The sequence below is a fragment of the Danio rerio genome, chromosome 4 (assembly GCF_049306965.1).
Source record: "Danio rerio strain Tuebingen ecotype United States chromosome 4, GRCz12tu, whole genome shotgun sequence".
NCBI lineage: Eukaryota > Metazoa > Chordata > Actinopteri > Cypriniformes > Danionidae > Danio > Danio rerio.
This window is the reverse complement of record NC_133179.1, coordinates 63261340-63271439: the sequence shown is the minus strand read 5'-3', so window position 1 is coordinate 63271439 and position 10100 is coordinate 63261340. Positions and strand designations below refer to the sequence as shown.

General features: G+C 35.6%; 1 long non-coding RNA gene across 8 annotated transcripts; it reads left to right on the top strand.

The window, feature by feature from the left end:
- The first annotated feature begins 590 nt into the window (after window positions 1-590).
- Window positions 591-8668, top strand: si:dkey-51d8.11. 8 transcript variants are annotated; one of them, XR_012402733.1, is made up of 9 exons: window positions 591-3750; window positions 4867-4926; window positions 5678-5817; window positions 6269-6324; window positions 7129-7313; window positions 7398-7505; window positions 7583-7639; window positions 7731-7902; window positions 8023-8668. It is a non-coding gene; the product is annotated as a si:dkey-51d8.11 (long non-coding RNA). The 8 variants fall into 8 exon arrangements; XR_012402736.1 differs by having other exon boundaries at window positions 591-2966; window positions 5678-5854; window positions 7580-7639; window positions 8023-8301; XR_012402739.1 differs by having other exon boundaries at window positions 7211-7313; window positions 7580-7639; window positions 8023-8301.
- The last annotated feature ends 1432 nt before the right edge of the window (window positions 8669-10100 follow it).

The following is a 10100-nucleotide window of genomic DNA, read 5'->3' as shown; positions in this document are numbered from 1 at the left end:
TAAATTTAAAGGAGTAATAAATTATAAGTAACTAATAATATTTAATTGTAGTTAATTTGATAATTAAAATAAATGGTTAATCAAGACAGATAAAAGAGGCTTAATGTTGATAATATGATTTAAGAGCAATCAATAGGAGAAGATTTTCCAGCTGAAGTTCATATTGTATGTGGAGATATGTTCTTTTGGATGGTAAATATATTAAGTGCTTAGTTTCTATTGAGTTTATTTTAGGTAACTGCCAGAGGAGGGTAGAAACTTGTTTGTACTTGTGTAGCTTGATGACTAGCATATACTGTATACACCAGAATGCATAAAGGGTTATAATAAGGGAGAAGATCTTAGGATGGACACTGTCACAATATGTGGATGATTGAATTATCTGCAACTTCACAAAGATCTAGTTCAATTAAAAGACTTGACTGGAGACCATTGCTCCAAACAGTGAGATATGATGACTATAAGAGCCATAAGTTCATTGTTTTATTTATGTTAAATTGATAATAATGTAAAAGGCAAACTTGAAAATATTTTACTAAAAGTAATTTAATTTAATATAAAGTATATGCTGATGTCACTTCCGGTAAGGAAGAAGTTGTGTCATGAAGATGGAAGCAAGACAGTTTTTTGACCGTGTATTATAGTTCAGTTAAGTTGTTATTAAACATGTTCGAAATGACATCACTGGACTGTCTTATGTTACCCGCGTTCAAATCCTGCTAATTCAAAGAGAGAAACAAGACAAGAAGAGACGGATCGATGGCACATACAATTTAGTCAAAAAACTTGCTCTATGGATATGAAAATGAAGGAGCGCACGTGGCACGTTATGACGGACGGAGATTCATCTCTAAACTATCGTCTTTGAGTGATCTGAAATGACTCGCGATCGTGGATTATAAATAGTGGATGATATTTCTCCGGTGGATTTAAAGCTGTTTTGCAGGAAGGAACGTGACTGACACGTATGAAACGTTGCATAACAGTAAGGTAACGGACTCTGATTCGGCTATATGATGACTCAATGCATATTTGAAGAAGCTGAAATGCATACGGTTGATGCAGAAAAGTATTGCGTGTACTTTTAATCGTCTGCAAACAGTTTGTGCATTGATTGAATGGAGATGGCTGAAGGAAGCGAAAGTGAAACTGCAGCTTTCGAACACAAGAGGGCGCCTAAACCTACTGAAAAGGCTTTAGAGGAGAAATTGCACAGAATTATTGGATTGAGAAGAGCTAAATTATCTGCTCTTACCAGTAATATAAAAACCCTAGAAAGGTTGATGAATGATGATGAAAATCTGCAGAATGTGCACGATTTAATGCAACTTGACTTTGCACAATTGTTAGCAGAGTTTAATGATTTAAATGTTCAAGTTCAAGATCTTTTGTCTGAAGATGAAAGGATTGCAGACCAACAAAACTGGTTTCAGCCTAAAATGGACTCTTTGAATATTTTTAGGAATAAAACAGAAAACTGGATAGCTGCTGTAGCTGAGAAAAATGAGAAAAATGACAATGTGGAAATGGAGGATGATATTATGCCTCATGACAGTGCCTCACAGGTATCTTTGAACAAAAATGAGCTTAAGCAGCGGTGTGATTCAGTTACAAGTGGATCTGTTTGCTCCTCTGTATCATCTGCATATGCACAAGAAGAATCAAAACGTGCAGCTTTGCTAGCAAGGGCAGCATCATTAAAGAAAAAACAACAACTTGTTATTGAAGAGATGCAGATAAAGGCAAAAATGGAGGAACTTGAAATAGAAACAGCGCTTGCAGAAAGTGATGCCAAATTAAAGGTTCTGAAAGAATATGAGCATTCAGAGGATGGAAAAAGTAGTGTGCGGTCAAAGAAAAGAAAAGGATTCCACCATAAACAGCTTGAACTGAAAACAGAGCAGAAAGAAAGCTCACCTTCTCATTCTACTGTGGCGAAGGATAAAGCAAAGTCTGTCTCAAGTCCAAAGATACATCCAGCAACAGAACTGAACGTACAAGTACCTGGACACAGTGACTATCCACAAGCAGACAACAGCATTATTCAAGTTATGCAGAAACAAAATGACTTGACTGAGTTGTTGGTGAGACAACAAAGACAAATTCAGCTTCCTAGTAAAGACATACAAGTGTTTAGAGGGGATCCATTAACCTATAGATCCTTTATCGGGTCTTTTGAGCATACCATTGAAAATAAAACAGACAATGAAAAAGACAAGTTGTATTATCTTGAACAATACACTGCAGGAGAGCCTCAAGAGATTGTCAGAAGCTGTGAATATATGCCGTTAAGCAGAGGTTTTAAAGAAGCAAAGCGACTGCTCGAAAGGCATTATGGAGACGAGCTTATTATAGCAAGAGCTTTTATTGATAAAGTTCAAAAGTGGCCTCAAATCAAGTCTGATGATGGCAAAGCCTTGAGTGCTTATGCTTTATTCCTAATTGGATGTCGCAATACATTGGAAGATGGGGAGTCCATGGAGGAGATGGACAGTCCCACCAATATGAGAGATGTAATTTCAAAATTACCATACAAAATGAAAGAAAGGTGGCGATCAGAAGCATATGACATCAAGGAAAGACAGGGAGTAAGAGCTAGATTTACTCGTCATATACTGACGCTTGGTCAGGAACCCTCGGCGTAAGTTATTGACGCACAGGGTACCCCTTTAGCGTCACATTCAGACGTGCAGGGATTCCCTATAGAATCTGTACCTCAGCCTGAGGCGTCATAGGGAGACGCTGGAGGCTCGTATAATTCCCAATAGATGTCAACGCACTTTTTAAAACCTGATTTACGCCAATTATCGCAGTTTTCTTCTTTTAAAAATATGTAATTTTTATTTTGTTCATGAAAAGCGTCTGTAAACTGGGTCGAAACTACTGTATGAATAAACTTCGGTCCACGTGACATCACTCCACGGTGAGTTTAACGCCGCTCTGCTATTGGTCAAACTGCATCAGCGGTGAGTTCTCAGATGAGTTCAACTGTCAACATTAAATAGTATGTTAATGCTGCATAGTGTATTTTTATTGGAGATTAGTTGGTGTTTATAAATATGTTATCATTTACTTTATATTTAATGAGTAAAATTATATTCGGTTGCCCAGTTTAGGGTAACTATGCCTAATAAAACTTTGATTCATTCATATTATTTATTGTTTTTTTTTTTTACTTTAAAAAATATTACATTTCAAGTACTAAGTTTAAAGAGCCCATATTATGGGTTTTTGAAAATTCCCCTCCATGTAGTGTGTAACACAGCTCTAAGTGAAGCGAAGTATCCAGCTAAGGCTTAAATCTGTAAGAATACAGTGTTTAAAACGGTTGATTCATCTATAAAAGAGTCGACTCATAGTGCTTCAAACGAGTCGCCTTGATACCGACTCATTAGGTGTTTCGCCATGACGTACGAACGAAACCAAGTTATTCACGTGCACGCGCAAACCCGGGAGATTTCAAACCTGAGGCCCCGCCCTCTGACGCAGAAACCCAGACACACACACACACCCACAAACACACGCACACCCACAAACACACGCACACAAACATGCCGGTCGATTGAAGTCACACTGCAGATGGATATATTGAGTCTCTACCCAAAGATGAAACCTCAGCATTATAACCAAGCAGTTGGAAACTTCTGGAAGCTACATGCTACAAAGAATACTTCATCTGAGTTTGTTAAAGGAAGGATCAGTAAAGAGTAACTGATGGACGTCAGGATGGGTTTCTTCCATTTCTCAAGTGTAAGTACGTGCGGTTAAAGTTGTTGCCTCGTTTACTCTTGCTTGCAAATGTATTTAGTTGTGATTTGTTACTTGTAACCGCGTGTACTGTATCAGGTTAACTGGATATTTTATCTTATCGCGTGCAAAGTCACGTTAAAAACGCGACGCGTGCTGTTTGTTTATGGAGCTCCGTGCTAGAGTTCTGCTCCCGCGATTTATTCGGAAATTTATTCCCGCGCCGCAGAAATCTGGCGCGGGGACAGCCGCGGGAATAAATTTCCGAATAAATCGCGGGAGCGGTCGGTAACGGGTTTAATTTGGGACGGGAGCGGGCTGTCTAGCAATATCACGGATATTGCTATGCGAATTAGAAAGAGAGAGTCTGCGTGGTGCTTGTGTGTGTGTGTTAGTGCGCACGCGCGCGTATGAGAGAGAGAGAGAGAGAGAGCGAACGAACGAACGACAGCTTGGCTGTCTGGACTGTATACTGGGTGATTTTTGGTTGTGTTCTCCGCTCTAGCGGGACCGGGCGCGGCGGGCAGAAAACGGAGCGGGTTCTCAGGCTAAAACCTGGCGGGTGCGGGCGGAAGCGGGAGCGTTGTCATCCGGAGGTGTGTGTGTGTTTTTGTGTGTGTGTGGTATGGCCAGTACACGACTGTCTCCTTCGTTCGGTTATCCGTGGCACTATCCACTCGCCATAGTGTGGCAGCTAAAATCCACGTCTATACTATCGAGCGTGTATGAACTGTGATTACTTTTTAAATTGCTGATTAGCTATTGGCCATTTCCCTCTCTGACTGAAGGCAGTCGACCAATCGCGACAGACTGTCATCGGTCCAATCAGCGCAGATTAGCTCCGCGCTAAGGAGGGGTTTGGGAACAAATGAATCACTGGACGATTCATACAGGAGTCGCTGGGATAATTAGCTAAAAATAAATGCAGATTATAAGACCATGAAAGTGTTTTTTGACCTTGCATGCATATTAGACTGTTGTTGGAGACCCTTACAACCAGGATATGACCCTATTTCATGTATAATATGGGCTCTTTAAAAATGTTTTTGGCTGATCTTTTTCATTTTAAATTATTCATTGAAGTTGGGGTCATTGTATGTGGCGATCTATTTTTTACAGTCTATGCTCGCTATCCCAAGGTTCATTGCGATCCCAAGGTTCACTGCGGTTTTCCACAAGGTAAGTAAACAGTAAACAAATAAAGACGATTTGTTGATAAAGCATGTACTGTAAACTAGCGACGTTATCTAATTTCATCAAGTTCATTTATTAAAAACATATTTTTCTCAAATATAACGTTGGTCATGCATGGCTCAGAACAATATATACATTTTAAGATAAGGAACAGTGTTACCAGATTGTTGTTTTCCACAATAGAATTTGTTCAAAATCTGTATATAATATGCAATATGCAACTCTAATAATACAAATGTATTCATAATTGTTTCAATATTAAAGCAAATCAAGTGTTTCCAAAGGATTAAAGGCTACATTGTAAAACTAATTATTTTCCATGCCTTAAAAGGAAAAAAGGCAGAAATTTTGCCAGTCTGAGCACATTTTATTCATTGTACAACACAAAACTAAACCTAAAAACAGCTTAATCTACCCACACACACACACACACACACACACACACACACAYATATATATATATATATATATATATATATATATATATATATATATATATATATATATATATATATATAGGTGTAAATTATAAGATAAGGTGTTCACTGTTCAGATATGAATATTTTTTCTTTACTCTTTTCAGGTTCTTTAGATTACTTTAAAAATCCAATTTTGTTTTCTAATAACCAAAAAGTAAAGTAACTTTACCCATGTTTATATGTTAAATTGCACTTGTCTCTCTCTCTGTCTCTGTTAACAAATTTATATCTGTTTGATTAATTCTTGTGTCTTTCAGTCTGTTTCTGCCTATCACCATGAGTGATTCAGAACTCCAAGAGCAGCTTAAGGACCTTGATACTCAGATTGATCATCAAGATCTCAATTATAAGCTCAAGTCTTGATGACAACTTGGTGATCTGCAGGAAGCACCACCATGTAAGGAAGGCCAAGACCACTCTGGAATCAGTCAAGGGTTACTAAAGTTTTTCATTCCATGTATATTAAATATCTACATTGCTTAGGCATATATGATTGTATGAGATAAAATGCATTTATTCTTTCACTACCATTGTAATAACAGAAAAGACGCATTAGGTTTACTAGTACTATTGTTTATGAAAAACATTATAAACTACAGTATAAGCTCACAAAATATTGTGGCCTAACTGTTTAAAACTATTTGTTCTGGGTGTTGATAGTGGCCAACCATTTTTTTTCTTTTTCAGAAAGTATTTTGTTTTGTCTGATTTTATGACACCTTATAGGCCATCAACTGTCCACATTGGGGTTTAGGAAATTAGAACTACTTATGCTGCTTGTCTACTAGTCTTAGGATAAGTTAGAATTGTTATAAATGTTAATTTTTTGTTGTTTTTATCTGGTACAGCTCAAAGGAACTCCAATCTTCCCAACTGTGAGAGGGCCTTGCTCCAGTGACTGTTGGTGTGTAATTTAATGTTTCCATTAGTCTCTGTATCTATAGATCTAGGTGACAGTGGGCTAGAGTAAAAATTTGTTTTTATTTAAACTAAGGCATACTGATGGCCTTTTTTATCTCAGATTTGGTCATGCACATATAAATATATCCTAAAATATTTTTATATTTTTTCCATTGGTGGAAAAGAGTTTGGTATAATTATTTTTTAAAGACTGCCAAGTTCTCAGCAGACATTTTTCTGAGATATTCTTGAGTGTGAGTCTGTGCAATACAAGGTGGATAGTATTTGCAAGGAAGAGTCCTTCATCTGTCCTGCTTCCACACTAGATATACTGCCAATTTAAGTAGATGTGAACCATAAGCATAACCATTTCAAGAATGCACAAGGTACTTTAAACTGTATGTGTTGAAACTAAATTAACAAGAAAACAGCTCTTTGATGTTCACCTAGTAAAATTAGATTAGAAGATATAAACTGTCATGCACTTGTTCTGTACTGTTTCATTCCTTTTCCAAACACTGGCATTTTTGAAGGTTTATTTACAGCTAAGGATTAAGGATTTGACAGGAAGATTTGTGGACTACATCAACTAATGACACTACCTCCAAAGAGTTGCAAAAAGCTGTCCAAAGTTTCAGCACCATCTTTAAGCCCATGATTTTAGTGTGTTTCATGCCTAAGCACATGAGTTTATATCTGAGATAGATGAACTATATGATTATCTTAAACTGATCTACAAGTAAATGCCAAAACTTATTGGTTTACTTATTTGTTTGTTTGTTTGTTTGTTTTTGTATATGTTAACCAGGTGAAATGGAGTGAGGCATACAAGGATATGTGTGGTTTTACTCTTGGGAAGGAGGTTGAACAGTGCAGTGTTTCTTCTCTAGGATTGCAGTGACCAGACATGCTACTGTAACTCTCATGGTCATGTGCTGGAATTAGCAGATATTCAACAATTTGGCCATCTCGCTGACCTATTGATATCAGAAGGTAACGATATCCAGTAGAATTTGTTTTAGTTGTTCAGTAACCTATTTGAATAGTATTGTGATTTTTGATTGCTTATCACTGTAGACCGCAACAGCTCTGCAAAGCAAGTTGCAAAAAAGAATCCATGGAACTGGCATTGACTGGAAACCAATTGGAAGACTTTGGTTTGTGATGTAGAGGAGTGGGCAGAGGGTGAGGAAATTCTTATTAATATTACATGTAGTCATGAAAAATTGTAAGTGTTACTATTATTGTCATTTTTTCAGTAGCAGAAGCAAAGACAACAAAAAACAGAAGTGATATGGATGTCTTCGTCATATGGCATGGTATGTACACTAGACTTCTGTCAGTGTTGATTCTTTAAAAGTTGACGTATAATCCGTGTTATACAACTTTCTTTTTATGAATATATTTCAGACTCTGCTGATCCCGCAACAAAGAGGAGGGTGTTCAACATCATCCTGCTAGTCAGGATTCTTCGGGAGCAGTGGATTCTTGTGGCAGAGATGGCCAACCACTATAAATACCTTTCAACTCATCCTGGTTCTTTCAAAGAACTTTCCTGCTTGTTTGCTTCTGAAAAGTACTGGTATGTATTTGTATTATTTGGCTCAAACTCAAGCATAAGGTTACCCAGTCCAAAGGATATTAATATATTTTTATGTTGTTGTGTTCTTCTTTTATGATTCGACATGTGGCCTAAACAAAGAGGGGTTAAAAGGTCTATAGATCATCATTCTCAAAAAGAAACAAAATAACTCAGAAATAAAAAACAATACGATGGTACTATCTAGAGACCTGCAAGGTACCTGCAAGTTTTGGCTGGAGCAGAGTACAGACATTTTTTAAATAAAGCTCCAGCTGATGAGTATGACATTGACTGTGGATTTTCTTTTACTGTAATCCAGAAGAGGATGACCTTAACCCTGAATCTAAAGCATGTAATAAAATATGTAAAAATAAAATAAAATTGTTGTCTCTTTTTTTTAAATACATAGATGTGTACAGTATGTAAGCATTCCTCTAAAATCAATCAGTGTTGTAAATTAAGAGCATTATTGTATGCCTAACTGCTTACAACATATAACGATTTAAGGAACTCTATATTAAAATAAAATTATTACATTAAATGACATTAAGAGCTTTTAAAATATTAATTTTATGATACATTTTTATGATAAATTTAATTTCTGCATATACTTGGCCAAAAAATGTACATTATTATGGTCACCTGCTCAGATACCTCCAGTCAATATGTGGCTGAGTCAGGCAACCAGACTTCTACCTCTGAACAAATTAACCTATGATTTACATCAAAGATCTGATGGATCTATTTGGTCCTCATGGATTTTTCTAAAAAAAAAAAAAAAATTAATCTCCTTTTTATTTTGTCTTTACTTTGAAACATTTGTATTCATTTGTTAGAATGTCTAACAAAAAAACTACTGTACTTGTGAGATAACAGTGCCACTGTTGTTATTCTGAAAATAAAAATTAACTTTGTATAATGTTTTATTGAATGCAAGATAAAAAATAAAAAAATAAAATATTTTCCAAGAGATGGATTGCGGCTGGAAGAGCATCTGCTGCATAAAAACATGCTGGAAAAGTTGGCGGTTCATAGAGCTGTGGCGACCCCTGGTTAATAAAGGGACTAAGCCAAAAAGTAAAATAAAATATGTATTTTTTGTAGACATAGAACTTCACAGTAACTTATAAGTACAGCACAGAACTTTTTTTACTTCTAGTTTAGATAATTTAAAGGTTTGCATATTTATTTTGTTGGTTCATGGCTATATATTTTTAATCATTTTGAACTATTCACAGCATTTGAAAGGATATCTTATCGTCATTGTTACCTCATTTCTCACTATTTTCATGATTCTTACAATGCAGCAAATCTTAAAATCATTTGATCATAAAGAAAATAATTAACAAATTAACCCACATGCAGGACAAAGACATGATGTGGAATCATTATTTAACACAAAGTTCATCCATTGTCATCAAAACATACTGTTACACAAACAGTTGAAGATTTAGAAAGTAAAAATAATCAGATAAAGAGTGGTTTTCAAACAAATACATGTCTTTAAAAAAGTTATATTTAGAAACATTTACATATTTTAAGAGCTTTTATCCATATTTCAAATAAAGTGAAAACAATTAAACATCACATGATGACCATTAATGAAACACACTTACAGAATTACATCCACACATTTTATTCTGAACTCATAATATTTGTGATGAACATAGATCACTATTGCTAATAACTTGTGATTAAAGAGGATACTAATGTTTAGCTTTTTTTTACAGCTTTTTTTTTTTTTTTTTACCACAACTGTACATGTGACAATACAATTTCTTGTCCATGTTGAAGATAATACATCTACATAGGTTAACTGCCCTTTTACTCAAAGGGGATGAGTAGAGCCCCGTAGAAAAGGAAAAAGTATTCACATTTCAAACGAGAAATGAGTGAGAGAATATCAGCTAGACTATTATCTATGCTATGTTCAATAAATAATGTTGGATATAATAGTCTGATATATACTAATCAAGTCAATAAAAGCTGTTTTAAAAAAATACTCATTGTAAAATAACAAATTTATGTCTGGCATTCATATATGTCATAAATATATGCACAATGACCTTATTCAGATAGTCTTTAGTTCATTAAAAATAGTATTTGTTCCATTTTATTACAAAAAGGCTTTAAACTACATTACCCACAATCCTTTGTCGCTGTATAGATGGGACGGGAAAGACATGGCGCTACAAATT